This window comes from Chrysochloris asiatica, unplaced genomic scaffold (assembly GCF_000296735.1).
Source record: "Chrysochloris asiatica unplaced genomic scaffold, ChrAsi1.0 scaffold00064, whole genome shotgun sequence".
NCBI lineage: Eukaryota > Metazoa > Chordata > Mammalia > Afrosoricida > Chrysochloridae > Chrysochloris > Chrysochloris asiatica.
Genome location: NW_006408582.1, coordinates 1815720 through 1831312, shown reverse-complemented (window position 1 = coordinate 1831312; position 15593 = coordinate 1815720).

Sequence of the window (15593 nt, the reverse complement as noted above, 5' to 3'; positions counted from 1 at the left end):
CAAGTGTGGCAACAGTAGTGAGGTTGGCCCAGGATTGGGCAGTGTTTCATTCTGTTGTGCATAGGGTTGCTGTGAGTTGGTACTGACTCAATGGCACCTAACAACAACAACAACAAATGGCTAAAGGCTAATGATGGTGTCCTGGTGTGGTGCTGTGGGATAATGCACAGGATGGCAAAGTTTTTTGAACCAAAGGCTCAGCAGTACAAATTCACCAGCTGCTTCTCAGAACCCCTATACAGGGTCACTGTGAGTCGGAACCAACTCGATGGCACTTGACAACAACAACAATGGCTAATAATAGTGAACATTTCTTCATACGTTTGTTAGTCGCCTGAATGTCTTCTTTAGTGAAGTTTCTGTTCATGTCCTCAGCCTTTTAATTGGATTGTCTTCTTGTTGAGGCTTTGAAATATTCTATAAATTTTAGAGAGTAGTACTTTGTCTGATATGTCATTGTCAAGTTCTTTTTTTACCAGTCTGTGGGTTTTTACTCTTTTGGGAAAATCCTTAGATACAGATATGTGTCTAATTTTTACGAGGTCCCAGTCATCCATTTTGTCTTCTGGTTGTGTGTTTTCAGTTATGTTTGATACTATATTTATGTCATGTATAAAAGCCTCTACGTTTGGTTCTATTTGTTCACTGATGATCTTTATAGCGCTAGGCTTCACATTTAGGTTTTTAGACCATGTGGAGTTCGTTTTGTACATGGTGTGAGATATAGTCTTGTTTCATTTTTCTGCAAATGGATTTCCAATTATGCCAGCAACATTTGTTGAAGACTATCTCTTCCCCAATTAATGCTTTTTTTTTTTTTTTTGCCCTCTGTCAAAGACTAACTGACCATTGTTGTTGTTAAGTGCCGTTGAGTCGATTCCGACCCATAGCGACCCTGTATAGGGTTTCTAAGAAGCCACTGGTGTGCTTGAACCACCGACCTTGCAGTTCAGATGACTTTGCAGTCTGATGCATTAGCCCACAGTGCCACACCAGGACTCCAAACTGACCATAGATGGATGGATTTAATTCTGGGTACTCATTTCTGTTGCATTGATCTATGTGCCTTTCGTTGTACTAGTCCCAGGCTGTTTTAACTAGTGTGACTATGTAAGTGGGTTTTAAGATCAGGAAGTGACAGGCCTCCTACTTTGTTCTTCTTCTTTTTTTAAATAATGTTTTACTTATCCAGGTTCTCTTTCCTTTCCACATAAAGTTAGTGATTAATTTTTTCATTTTTTTAAAGAATGATGTTGGAATCTGGATTGGGATTGCACTACATCTATAGGTTGTTTTGGGTAGTGTTCACAATGTCACAATGTTAAGTCTTCCTATCCGTGAGCAGGGTATGTATATTCCTCCATTTCTTCAGGTCTTTTTGATTTCTTGTAGTAATGTTTTACAGTTTTCTTTGCATAGGTCTTTTGCTTCTCTAGTTAGATTTATTCCCAACTATTTTATCTTTTTGGCTAATGTAATTGTATTGTCCAGGGCACTCAATCCAGAAGTCTTTCATGGAGGCCTTTGGTGGAGCTGGTTTCAGTGTCTGTTAGGACCACAGGGTAGCTGGAGCAGGGTGATTGGTTAAATGATGCTCTGGTGACTCTGCAGCTTTTCTAGGTCTGGATCCGAGCCCATCTGAATCCAGGCACCAAAGCGGTACAGCCAGCCCCTGCCTTTCAGTGGCATAACTTCCAACCACAGGACACTGAACTCCATGAGCAGGGGCAGTACTAAGGGTGGATGAGAGTGGGAGCTAGCCACACCTCTGATCACCAGGAAAGCATGGGGAAAGAGACAGAATCATGCTTTGCCAGGCCATCTTCTGTCACCAAAGCTGCTCACAAAAGTTCAAGATGGTGGCACCACATCTGGCCGACTGTTCATCTGTTAGTCTCCCTCTCTCACTGTCCCTGCTCAGCTTTTCCTCCCAGCAAACACTCAGTCCACTTGTCTTAACCTTTATTCTGAAGTTCAGAGTTCAGAGTTTAATCTGAGTTGTTTCATTTGGTCGTTTGTGGTTTTGTTGTCAAGGGTCCATGTAGTGCATCTGCTTAGTCCACCATCTTGCCATAAGTCCCTGTATTAGTATTTGATGTAGGTTTTCTGTGCAGTTGTGCAGAACTGTTTCCCCATAGACCTCTTCCCTGAATATACGTCTTGTGTAAGATGAGTGGGCTCTTCTGAAGGTGTGAGAAATAGGTTAAAACAGAAACAAGATTGGCTTTTAGAAAATGTGTGATGTGATATGTGTTGTCTGACTGACATCAGTTAGAACACTAGCTTCTGGTACTTTTGCTAACAACATCATGATATATGAGGAAGTAATTGAAATTGTCAATGACCTCATTGTATTTGGAGCAACAGTAATCAATGTCCATGGAAGTAGAAGTCAAGGCATCAAATGATATATTGCTTTGGGCAAATCTGTTGCAAAAGATCTCTTTAAATTTTTTTAAAGTGAAGATATCATTTTGATGAGGCAATTAAAAAACCATGGTTGCTTAGTTGCTTTATATGCCTGGGAAAGTAGCACTATGAAAAAGCAGAAAAATTGATAAAGAATTTTCACCGTTGGTGGACACTAAATATGAATATACCATAAACTTCCAGAAGGGAGAATTTCAGTTCATGGGGATTCTATTAGGCAGAGTAAAACTGCCCCATAGGGTTTCCAAAGCTGTAAATATTTTGGAAACAGACTACCACATCTTTCTCCGACCGAGTGGCTTATGGGTTCAAACCACTGACCTTGTGGATAGCAGCTGAGTGCTTATCCACTGTGCCATCAACGCTCTTAAATCAGTGTTAGAAGAAGTAAAACCAAAATGCTCCTTAGAAACAAGGCTGGCTAGACTTCGTCTTGATTACTTTGAACATATTATTAGGAAAGACCGGTGATTTTGAGAAGTGAAGTCAGAAACTGCCTGTTGTAGTATCACCTGGGGCATTTGTTAAAATTGCAGATCCCAAAGTCCCTCTCTGGACCTTTCTATCAGAACTGCTGCCTGTAGGGGTCAGGCATCTGCAACCCCTTGGCCTGAACTGCTGACATAGTGGGTTAAGCATTGGGCTATTCACTGCAAGGTCAGCAGTTCAAATCCACCAGCTGCTCCACAGGGGAAAGATGAGGCTGTGTGCTCCAATAAAGATTGAGTCTCAGAAACCTTAAGAAGCAGTTCATTCAACTCTGTCCTACAGCGTCACTTTGAGTCGAAATCGACTGGATAGCAAATCGACTGGATTCGGGTTTGAGAAGGAGTCCTTGGTAGTAGTACAAATATTTAACACGTTTGGCTGCTAACAAAAGGCTGGAGGTTTGAGTCCATCCAGGGACCCCTCAGAAAAAAGGCCTAGCGATCTACTTCTGAAAAATCAGCCGTTTCTGAAAACAGGAGCACAATTCTATTCTGATACACACAGGGTTGCCATGAGCCAGAACCTCCTCAATGGCAACTGGTTTAAGGTTTGAGGACTATTATCCTGAGGAATCATACTCACTGAACTGATTGACCAAAGAAGTAAACTGATGATTTAATTTTTCCATTTGATTTTTTTTTTAATGAAAGCAATACAAAAAATTGTAAAAGCATTAAAGGCCTCTAAAGTCTCATTGTGCAACATATATCTACTGTTAACATTTGACAGATCAGCAACATACTTGAATTATCACTACTACGAGAGATTTTTGAAAATATAAATTTATATGGCGTCTTTAAAATAAATAAATAAAAAGAATGTTATCCTTAGGCTAGTAATTATCACAAGAATTTAAGCAATGACTGATTGCCACTTGTCTGTAGTACTGCATAAATTTCAAGGTTTTCTATGCCAGCACATCAGAATGTAGGTGACTCAGTAAATATGTGATTTATTTAACACGGCTTTGCAAAGACGCTATTTTCCTTCCTGAGGTTTTGCTTAGTAACTTTAAGCTTCTTTATCATCTGAAATTTTTCCCCCCAACTTTACTAACTTAGGGGTGAATTTCCACAGTGGAAATATTTTTATTTTAAAAAAGCAAAATAACCATATGCATGTCCCCTCTACACTGTATTTACATTAGCAGCCGTTTTAAGCAATGGTACACATAAGTAACAAATGTCCCTAAGAGCTTGCCTCTTGTCAGCACATTCACTCAGGAGTTAAGGAGCGACAACTCCTTATTGAACTCTATGCTAGGCACTGGGCAACAATGCTACTAGCATTTAAATCATTGTACAAGGAATTAAATGTGGTTTGTTGAATAATTCCATCATAAACTCTACTAGCTAGTCAATGAAACTACTCTTTGTTTTCTGAATAAATTTCCAATCTTCCATGTCTTTGAGAAAGAAAGTACTTACTTTCTCTAGATTCAAATTTTGCCCAAGTTGATTGAGTAAATATTTGGTGGGTAATTAATTATGCATGACTTTTTTTCTGGTTTTCACTCTTCTTCATCCTTCACTCTCTAAACTTCTCAACTAATAAATGTGGAAGGAATGATAGAATTAGAAATCCAGTATTTTGAAAGTCATAATGGGACTGGATGGTGTAAATGATTAACACATTCAGCTGCTAGCTGAAAGGTTGGAGCTAGGAGTCTACTCAGAGGTACCTCAGAAGAAAGGCCTGGTGATCTACTTCTGAAAAATCAGCTGTTGGGAACACCATGGAGCACAGTTCTACTCTAACATATGTAAGGTCAACCATGAGTCAGAATCAACTCGACAGCAACTCTTTCTTTCTTTCTTTTTTAAATGAAATCATTAGCTGAAATGTTGACAAGAAACCTTACAATGGAGGGATCACACTGGCTCTACCTGAACCCAGATCTATTTTAACATCACAAAAATGGTGCAGGAAGAAATTGCATGTTTTCTGATAGGAGACAGCATGAAGCACATCTCACCTCCTCTGAAGCACCCCTGCCAAAGGAAATTAAAAAGTGATGGTAGCTTCAGATAAATTGATAACAATCATGAAGAAAAATGGTATTTTATTCAAGTTCTTGGCCTCTTCTTTATTTCAGAATCGTAGGTCCATCACATCTGTGAAGCAGGTATAGCACTAGTGAGTGTGTATGGGAGTAGGCTTGGATTGCTGGGGTGATGGCCGGATACTGCATAACTAACCTCACTGGTGGTAAGCTGGCATCTCACCATGGGGCACTGAGATGACCACGATGCACTCTGCAGGTAGGCACGCCCATTCTGTTTGGATGCTAGACATGTCATTAGTACAAACTGTCTATACCCCTGTGTCTGGTAGGTCAAGTCAGAAAGGTAAATACTTCAGCTAATAATACAGCAAGGTCTCCCAATCACAGACTTAGGAATCAGTCCAAACTGGATTTGAGGCTGGTTCTACAGTTTACTAGCTACATGACCGTGGGCAAATTGCTTAATTTCTCTAAATCCTGTCTCATCTGTTGAAAGGCAGAGGTAGTAATGCCTATCTCACAGAGTTACTGAAGACATTAGTGTTAATGATATACTATTAACATATTTGTATATGTTGAACAATAGTAAACTATTTATTAAACACTATAAGCTAGACACTGTTCCAAAATATATTATCAGCATGTAAGGGCACGTTAAAAAAATACCACATTCTGACTCACAGCGACCCTATAGGACAAAGTGAACTGCCCTGTAGAGTTTTGAGGCTGTAATCTTTACAGAAGCAGACTGTCATACCTTTTCCTAGTTGAGTGGCTAGTTGGTTAGAACAACATACCTTTCAGTTAACAGATGAGTGCCTTAACCACTGTGCCACTAGGATCCTAGCTCTGCTAATATAGTGGATTATGAACTGGGCTGCAAACCTCAAGGTCAGTAGTTTGAATTTACAATCACTCCATGGGAGAAAGATGAGGCTTTCTGTTCCCTTAAAGATGTATAGCCTCAGAAACCCTATACATGGTCTCTATGAGTCAGAACCAACTCCATGCACACAACCACCACTGCCATGCTTTTGGGTACTAACTACTATTATCCTGTCACTCAGAGTTCAGTAATTTGCCCAAGGACACACAGGTGGAAAGTAGCCAAACCAGGGTTCTTGTTGTTGTTGTTGTTGTTGTTGTTAAGTACTGTGGAATTGGTTCCAACTCATAGTGACCCTGCACAGGGTTTCCAAGGCTGTAAATCTTTACAGGAGCAGAAAGTCTCATCTTTCTCCCATGGAACAGCTGGTAGTTTCAATCTGCTGACCTTGAGGTTAGCAGCCCGATTCATAACCACTATGCTACCAGAGCAACTTCCTAGGAACTATCTTCTTTGTTGTTGTTGAAAGTTTTCATTGTGAATGAAGTGAAGGTTTACAGAACAAAACATCTTATTTCTGTTCCCAATTTTCTGAACTTTGTCCTTAGGTAAATGTTGCCCTTTTGATCTTGACTGGTTGACCATTCCATGGTGAACATATCTTACTGGAGCTATTGACCCCCGGCACTGTAGGATAAACACTGGACCACAAGGTCGGTTTGAACTGCAAGATCAGCAGTCCAAACTCACCAGCCACTCCTTGGAAATCCTCTAGGGGTGGTGGTGGTAGTGTGCTGTAGAATCAGTTCCTACTCATAGTGACCCTGTATAGGGTTTCTGAGGCTGTAAATCTTTAAGGGAGCAGAAAGCTTCATCTTTCTCCTGAGGAGCAGCTAGTAGTTTCAAACTGCTGACCTTAAGATTAGTAGCCCAACTCGTAACCACTCCGCTACCATACCAAAGCTCCTTCAGAAACCCTATACAGAGTTGCTCTGAGTCAAAATTGATTTGACAGCACTTAACAACAACAACAATATACAAGCCATCTACTGCTTGGCTGAAAATTAAGCCACGAGGATGAGTTCAATTCCAAACCTGAAGGTAGCCAAGGGCCATAGTCTCGGGTTCTTCCAGTCTCTTTCTGACCTGTAAGCCTCGTCTTTTTTATAATTTTGAATTTTGTTCTCTATTTCTTCCCACTCTATCCAGGATCTTCTAATGTGATTCCTTTTAGAGCAGTTGGTAGTGGTAGCTGGGCACCATCTAGTTCTTCTGGTCTTAGAGTCATGGAGACTACTGTTTATAAGTTCCGTTAGTCCATTGAACTAACTAATTCCAAGCATCTTCAGTTCTCATCACTCTTCTTCCCTCCACACATGAGAGACCAATAACTGAACCTTAGAGGGCCACTCATGAGCTTCTAAGATCCCAAAATAGGATGTAGATCATTGTCTTTGAAGTCTATTTTTTGCCAATTAACTATGGTGTCCTCACAAGATTATGGCCCTGAGCCCCCAAAAGCTTAGGTATTCTTATCTGTGGTGCTCTGTGGCCTCTCTGAAACAGGACAGAACCTGGAGGGAGTCTGCAATAAGAAAAACTTAGCACATGACAACTGCTCTTTCTGACATAAATCATATCATTTCATGTATGAGATTATTTTTTTCAACCAAATTATTCCCCTGCCTCTAAAAAGTTATGTTTGGGTTCCTGGAGTTGCAGTGTAGACAGGGGGGACTTAGAAAGTGACACACTCCTCTGAGTCACACCATAGCTAGCCAGTCCACACTGGCTTTCCCCTGTAACCAGCAGCACCACCAGACAAACACACTGCCTCCCACCACCAGGCTCCAGAAGACATACCAGTGGATTCCTGGACCACCTTTGGACACCATGAGGGTTTGGGAAGTGCCACCGGAGTTTCACAGTCCTTTGTTATTGTTGGTTAGTGCTGTCAAGTCAATTTCAACCCATAGTGACCCTGTATAGAGTTTCCAAGGAGCAGTTGGTAAGCTTGAACTGCTGACCTTGTGGATCAAATCTACTTTAACCCACAGCACCATACACAGTCCTTTGTTGTTCTTCTTGCTAAGTGCTATCAAGGGTTTCCAAGGAGCAGCTGGTGAGGTTGAACCTCCGACTTTGAGGTTCAAATGACTTTTCAGTCCAGTGCATTAACCCACAGCGCCACACCAGGACACGGCCCTTTAGTTGTTGTTAAGTATCGTGGAGTCAGTATCAGACTCATAGTGACCCTGCACAGGGTTTCTGAGGCTGCAAATCTTTATGGAAGCAGAAAGCCTCATCTTTCTCCCACGAAACAGCGGTAGTTTTGAACTGCCAAACTTGAGCTTAGCAACCCGATTTGTAACCACTACGCTACCAGAGCTCCTTTATTTGGTGACTTATATGTTCTCTGTTTCTTCATCGCCCTCATCTTGTTCGATTCATATAACTATATACAAGCTTTTGGTTCTTGACTTTTATAAAAACTAGATATTAAATTACCTTTAGCAAAAGATAATACAGAAACGGCTACAATCATACATTGACAGAGAACTTCCAGAGGTTCAAGCTGGATTCAGAAGAGGCCGTGGAATGAGCGATATCATTGCTGATGTTCGATGGATCTTGGCTGAAAGCAGAGAATGTCAGAAAGATGTTTACCTGTGCTTTATTGACTATGCAAAGGCTTTCGATTGTGTGGATCATGACAAACTATGGACAACATTGCGAAGTATGAGTATTCCTGAACACTTAATTGTACTTCTGAGGAATCTGTACCTGGACCAAGAAGCAGTTGTTCGAACAGAGCATGGGAACACTGAATGTTTTAAAATTGGGAAAGGTGTGCGACAAGGTTGTATTCTTTCACCATACTTATTCAACCTGTATGCTGAACAAATAATACGAGAAGCTGGGTTCTATGAAGAAAAACGTGCCATCAGGATTGGAGGAAGACTCATTAACAACCTGTGATATGCAGATGATACAACCTTGATCGCTGAAAGTGAAGAGGACTTGAAACATTTACTGATGAAGATCAAAGAGCACAGCCTTCGTTATGGATTGCATCTCAATGTCAAGAAAACAAAAATCCTCACCACTGGACCAATAAACAACATTCTTATCAATGGAGAAAAGATTAAAGTTGTCAAGGACTTCATTCTTCTTGGATCAACTATCAACATTCGTGGAAGCAGCAGTCAAGAGATCAGACGACATATTGCATTAGGCAAATCTGCTACACAGGAACTTTTTAAAGTGTTGAAGAGCAAAGATGTCAGCTTGAGGACTAAAGTGTGCCTGACCCAAGCCATGGTATTTTCAATAACCTCATATGGATGTGAAAGCTGGACAGTGAATAAGGAAAATCGTAGAAGAATTGATGCCTTTGAATTGTGGTGTTGGAGGAGAATACTAAAAGTGTCATGGACTGCTAAAAGAACCAAAAGATCTGTTTTGGAAGAAGTGCAGCCAGAGTGCTCCTTGGAGGCCAAGATGGCTAAGCTTCATCTCTCATACTTTGGACATACTGTCAGGAGGGAACAGTTGCTGGAGAAGGATATCATGCTTGGTAAGATGGAGGGTCAGAGAAAAAGAGGAAGACCCCTAATGAGATGGATTGGTCAGGTGGCAGCATTGATGGATTCAAGTGTGGTAGCGGTAGTGAGGTTGGCCCAGGATCGGACACTGTTTCGTTCTGCTATACATGGGGTCGCTATGAGTCGGTTCTGACTCAATGGCACCTGACAACAACAACAACAACAAGATATTAAAACAAAGTCCCTGGGTGGCAAAAAAAAGCAGCTTGGCTGCTACTCAAAAGGGTGGCAGTTTGAGTTTACAAAGAGGTGGCTCAGACTATAGACCTGGCAATCTACCAAAAGATCACAGCGATTAGAAACCCTAAGGAGCACAGTTCTATTCTGATGAACATGGGGTCACCATGAGTCAGAACTGACTTGACACCAATGGGTCTTGTTTTATTTTTAATGTATTTGTACATTACACATCTAAGGAAGTCTGGTAGAGTTGTGGGTTACACGTTGGGCTGCTAACTGCAAGGTCAGCAGTTCTAACCTACCAGCTGCTCTGCAAGAGAAAGATCAGGCTTTCTGCTCCCATCAAGATTTACAGCTTTGGAAATCTTATACAGGGATGCTATGAGTGGGAAGCGAATCAACAGCATACCACAACCACTATATTACGTATCAAGATCTAAAAACATTTTCCATATGTTGAATTTGCATTTCAACATATGATCTAGCAAATGAACATTTCCAGTCATCCCACAGTGATACTGCCCATCTGCCGACAGTTCAGTCTTGGCAGACTGTGTTTATACAATAGTTTTAATATTTTCACTCACTTTCCCCTTATTCTACACCAACAGTCACATAGTCACTTGAATTAAGCCCATAAAATGGGGAAATAACATGATTAAAATACACTGTGAAAGGCTGAAAATATATTGTAATTGAGAATTGAGAATTTTAACACATTATCTAATTCTGAAGAAGCAGAAACTCTGAGTCCCTCATTCCACACAAGAAACTTCATAGTCTGACTTTTTGACATTCACCTTTGAGTATGTTTTTACAGAAATGCTTTATGTGCCAAATAGGAACCATCTCATACCTCCCCTTCTTTTAAGTATGGGGACTGAAATTTACAGAGGCTCAGTGATTTTCCCAGGGACATTTAGTGATTTCATTTTTGAATACAGGGTCTTGGAATTGCTCATTACACCACTGGGCCAGGGGAGAGGGAGAAGTCTGGCTCGTCAGCCTACAAGTCCAGAATGGCACAAGCTCCCAGATCTCCCAGGCCAGCAGCTCCATGTAGGTTCCTCCCCTCCTCTAGAAGGGAGAACTTCAGAGGCAGGCATTCCTCAGAAGACAGAGCTGAAGGGCATATTCCTGCCTTGAGCAGATTGGGAGCAGACAACACCTTCTGCTCCCACCACAGGGACAGGTGTGCTTTGTGGTGCTGTACAATAAACACTAGACCACAAGGTCAGTTTGAACGCTGAGATCGGCTGTTCAAATTCACCAGCTGTACCTCAGAAACCTTACACAGGGTTGCTATGAGTTGAACCACTTGAAGGCACGTAACAACAACAAGCAAACTCTGCAAGGAGTCCTGATGTGGCACTGTAGGATAAGCAATGGACAACAAGGTTGATGCTTCAAACTCCCGGAGGCTCCTTAGAAACCCTTATCAGGGTCGTGACTCTGCCACACTTAACAGCAGCAGCAGGCTCTGCTACCTTCAGAGTGACCTTAGCAAGCCACCTAGCCTCTCTTTCTTCAGCTGTAAAATTAGGATAATTGTAAGCAACCTATAGATGTTATTGTGAAAACCAAAGGGATCATATCTATCAAGATCTTTTTTTGCTTGTGAAATGCTAGGTAACTAGTGTCTAGTTTCTCTGTTTTTAGTTGCTGCCTTCCCCTCATCCCCTGTTTGGCCAAGGCTGAGTTTCAGGCTTTGAATATGTCTCTGGGGACAAATATTGACCTGATTACCCTGGTAAAAGTCTGTGTCAGGGGTCTAATCCATCTCAAATAAACAAACAACTCCCCTCTTCCACATTTCCTTCGCACCACCACCACCCGCCCCTGAAAGGAGCTCCTCTACTGAAGAAACCCTGGTGGCATGACTCCACAGCTAGTCAAAAGGTTGGTGACTTAAACCCACCAGCAACTCTTTGGGAGAAAGACCTAATGATCTGGTCCCATAAAGATTACAATCTAGAATACCTGTGGAGAAGTGCTAGCCTATCATATGGGGTCCCTATGAATCAGAAGCAACCCGACAGCACCTAACAACAGCTTCCCCGCTACTCATACACACATTGGAATGCACATGAATGAAAACAGTCTCTGTCCCTCATACACATACGTGGAGCATGCACACAAACTCTGTCTCCAAGACACCTGCACACTCTCACATTCGTGTCTTTCACCCCTGGAAAGGGGTCAGTGCCTACTCAACACAACAAGGCAACTGGAGCCAGTGGGCTGAACCTTACTACACTTGCCTCTTGCGTGGACTTCTGCACTCTGTCTGACTAGGCCCAACCTGAAAGTGCTAAAATATCACACAGGCTTAGCCACCGCCTGAGCCCCAGTCACTGCTCTCTTTCTCACAGTCACCTAAGTAACCCTAGCCCTAATTAGAACTATTGGGGAGAGTGATCCTTGGAGATTAGGTAGTTTAAAAAACCCATGGAAAATCATCTGTGTAGACACTGCAAAGGCGTTGAAGGACAAGGAAGTGTAATGGGTGATGTAAGTTGAGAGATTTGACTATCTGTAAACCTACTTAAATGTTCAATGATGTTTGAACTGACCTTTGTAATTGCCCAGGAGGCAACATGACGGACTGGATTGTGGAGGGCAATGTTATTGTTAAGTGCCATCAAGTTGGTTCCAACTCATATTGTTGTTAAGTGTCGTAGAGTCGGTTCAGAACCACAGCAACCCTGTATAGGGTTTCCGAGTAGCAGCTGGTAAGCTTGAACTGCCGACCTTGCAGTTCAAACAGTTTTGCAGTCTGGTGCATTAACCCACAGCTCCACACCAGGACTCCTCCTAGTGACCCTGTATAGGGTTTCCAAGGAATGTCTGGTTGGTTTGAACCACCGACCTTGTGGTTAGCAGTCCAGTGCTTATTCTACAGTGTCACAGTAAGGATGATCCTTTGGTCAGGTGCAGGAATACAATGAGGAAAATTCTGAAGTTGTTTCTACTGAACCTTCCTTGAGCCAAAAAGACTGAGAGAGGCCACAGAAGGCCTGAGGCTCAAGCAGCCTGGGCTGGCCCTCTGACATCCTCACGACGTGTGTCCTGGCCCTGGCTCCACACCTGAAGACCCCTGTGCGGCCAGTGGCAAGTCACTCCCATGTTGTTTTTATTTTTCTTATTGTGTGGGCTGTTTGGTAGCGTAGTGATTGCAAATTGGGATGCTAACCTCAAGGTCAGCAGTTTGAAACTACCAGCTGTCCTGCATAAGAAAGATGAGACATTCTGCTCCTATATTTATAGCCTCAGAAACCCTGTAAGGGCTCGCTATGAGTCAGAACCGACTCCATAGCACATACCCACCCACCCACCAAGAAAGGTACTGGACTACTAACCAAAGGTTGTTGGTTCAAACCCATGACTCACTCCTCAGAAAACCTATATAAAGTCACTGTGAGTCAGAATGAACTTGATGGCACTTTACAACAATCAATTATATATGCTTCCTACTAAAAAATTCAAGAAATATATAAAAGGAGGTTAAAGTCATCGAAAAAGATAAACAATATTCACATTTTGGGAACTATCTTTTCCAGACACTGCTTTGCAAACAAACATACAGTATTATTTAAATTCACTTTTTTTTTTTTTTTTTGCTTACCATGCCTACTATCTTCCACCCCTTTTTTTTGCCTCTACTGCCCCCACCAATAAACAAAAAAAGTAACTTGTTGTCCACCCTCCCAAACCTCTCTGTGTTTTCAAATAGTCATATACAAATATATACAGATAACAGCACTGCTCACAAACAGCCAGCTGTTGAAATTCCTCTCAGCCTCACTGGTAATGATTCAGCATATTCTTTCAACAGCTGCATCATATTTTAGAGGCTTTTATTGTTGTAGTGGTTGTCAAATGCCTTTAAATTGGTTCCAAATAATACCAACCCTATATAGGATTTCTGAGAAGTGGCTGGTTAAATTTGAACCGCCAACCTTGACGTTCACACTGACCTTATGTACAGTGTTTGTCCTAGTACTGATTTATTCAGCAATTTATTCAACCATTCACTAATTGGTGAACTGTTATGCTGTCTTCCAGAGTTTGAGCTTTTTTTTTCTGCTAATATATGCATTTTTGTATTTCATGTATTCCTTGGTAATGGTGTCTAGTTACTTTTAGAGATTTCCAGACATGGAATTGTAAATTTAAAGATATGTTGTGTGTGTATGTGTGTGTGTGTGTGTGTTTGAGATCTGGTGTGGTGTTACAGGTTAATGTGCTGGACCACTGGCCCGTTTGAACTGAAAGGTCAGCAGTTCAAACCCATCAGCCTTTTCTCAGAAACCCTATGTACAGTCGCTATGAGTTGGAACCAACTCAACAGCAGTTAACAATAACAACATTGGTTGTTTTTTTTTTTTTAATTTTAACAAAATTTCAAATTCCATTGCTTTCAAAAACAATTTAATATTTCATATTTTGTTTATCCATTACATATTTATTAAGCACTCACTCTGCTTCAGGTACTATTTTGGGGATTTGCATTCAACAGTGAAAAAAGGAAGGAAAAAAAAAAAAGGAGAGTGAACAACAAAGCTATCAGTGACAAAAGAAGGTACATTCTAGAAATAGAAAAACAAATGAAAAAGCAATAAATCATTTTCTACTAGAAAGGTAGGAAAGTGGCACTTCTCCCTTACTTTGTCATCAGTAATTGGTGTTACCATTCTGTTTTATTTTCCCCAATCTTACTGGTATAATAGCGACCCTATACATCAGAGAAGACTGTCTCATAGGGTTTACAAGGCTGTGAATCTTTCTGGAAGCAGAGTTTCATCTCGTTCTCTCATGGAGTAACTGGTGGATCCCAATCAGGGACCTTTCAGTTAAGCCAAGTGCTTAACCAATTGTCACCAGGGATCCTTTTTTTATCTTAGTTTGCATCTGTCAGCTACTAGGAAATTTTAACATTTTTCTTAAGTTGATTTAGCTATTTAGAATTGAGTTGGGTGAACTGCCTATTTATAAACTTTACCCATCTTTCTTTCTATTAAGAAGATTGTTTTTTCATGCTAGACCCATTGTTGTTGTTGTGAAGTGCCATCGAGTCAGTTCTGACCCATAGCAACCCTGTATAGGGTTTCCAAGGAGCAGCTGGTGAGCTTGAACCACTGACCTTGCAGTTGAAACGCTTTGCAGTCTGGTGCATTAACCCACAGCGCCACACCAGGACTCTCCATCTTTCTTTCTAGTAAGAAGATTGTTTTTTCATGCTAGATTTCTTGTCAATTTTCATGAAATCTGTGTATATTATAGATATTTTTCTGCCATATGCTCTGCAAATATTTTCTCCAATCGATTGCCTATATGGAGTTCTGGTGTGCGCTGCAGAATAATGCATTGGACCACAAGGTCAGTTTGAAACACAAGGTCAGAGGTTCAAATCCACTAGCTGCTCCTCAGAAACCCAAAACAGGGTCACTATGAGCCAGAACCAGCTGAATGGCACTTAATAACAACAACAACATTGCCTATATATTGATTTTATGAACCTTTTTTTTTAACCATGCAATACTTTTTGAAAATTATTTTAAAGTTTTTATTGTAAATTGAGTGATAGTTTACATGGGGGGAACATCATGTTTTACATTCATCATTTCATCACAAAGATTACAGTCTCCTCTGTGCATCATCATGCAACAGTATTTGTGTCTATTCCCTGTTGTTGTTTTTATTGGTCGGGGTGGGGGGTGTGTACACAAAAACACTCAGGAATATATGATCATTTAAACAACCAAAGGACACATTCTGCAAGCCTGCCTCCTGGCCACCAGTATCTGGCCGCCAATACACAGCCTTTCTTTTTCCAGGAGTCTAGAATCCTCAGCTGCTCCCCCTCTCCACGCCCTCATTTTTGTCTCTATCTCTGGTGTCACTGCTTCTCTGGATAGGTTCTCACATTCCGCTTGTGCCCTTCTCCTTTCCATGTAATACTTTCAATGTTTAATCACTCATATATGTCTTTTTCCTCTCTTACATTTTGGCCATTTTATCTTGGTTTACGTGTGTTGTTGTTAAGTGCCATCAAATC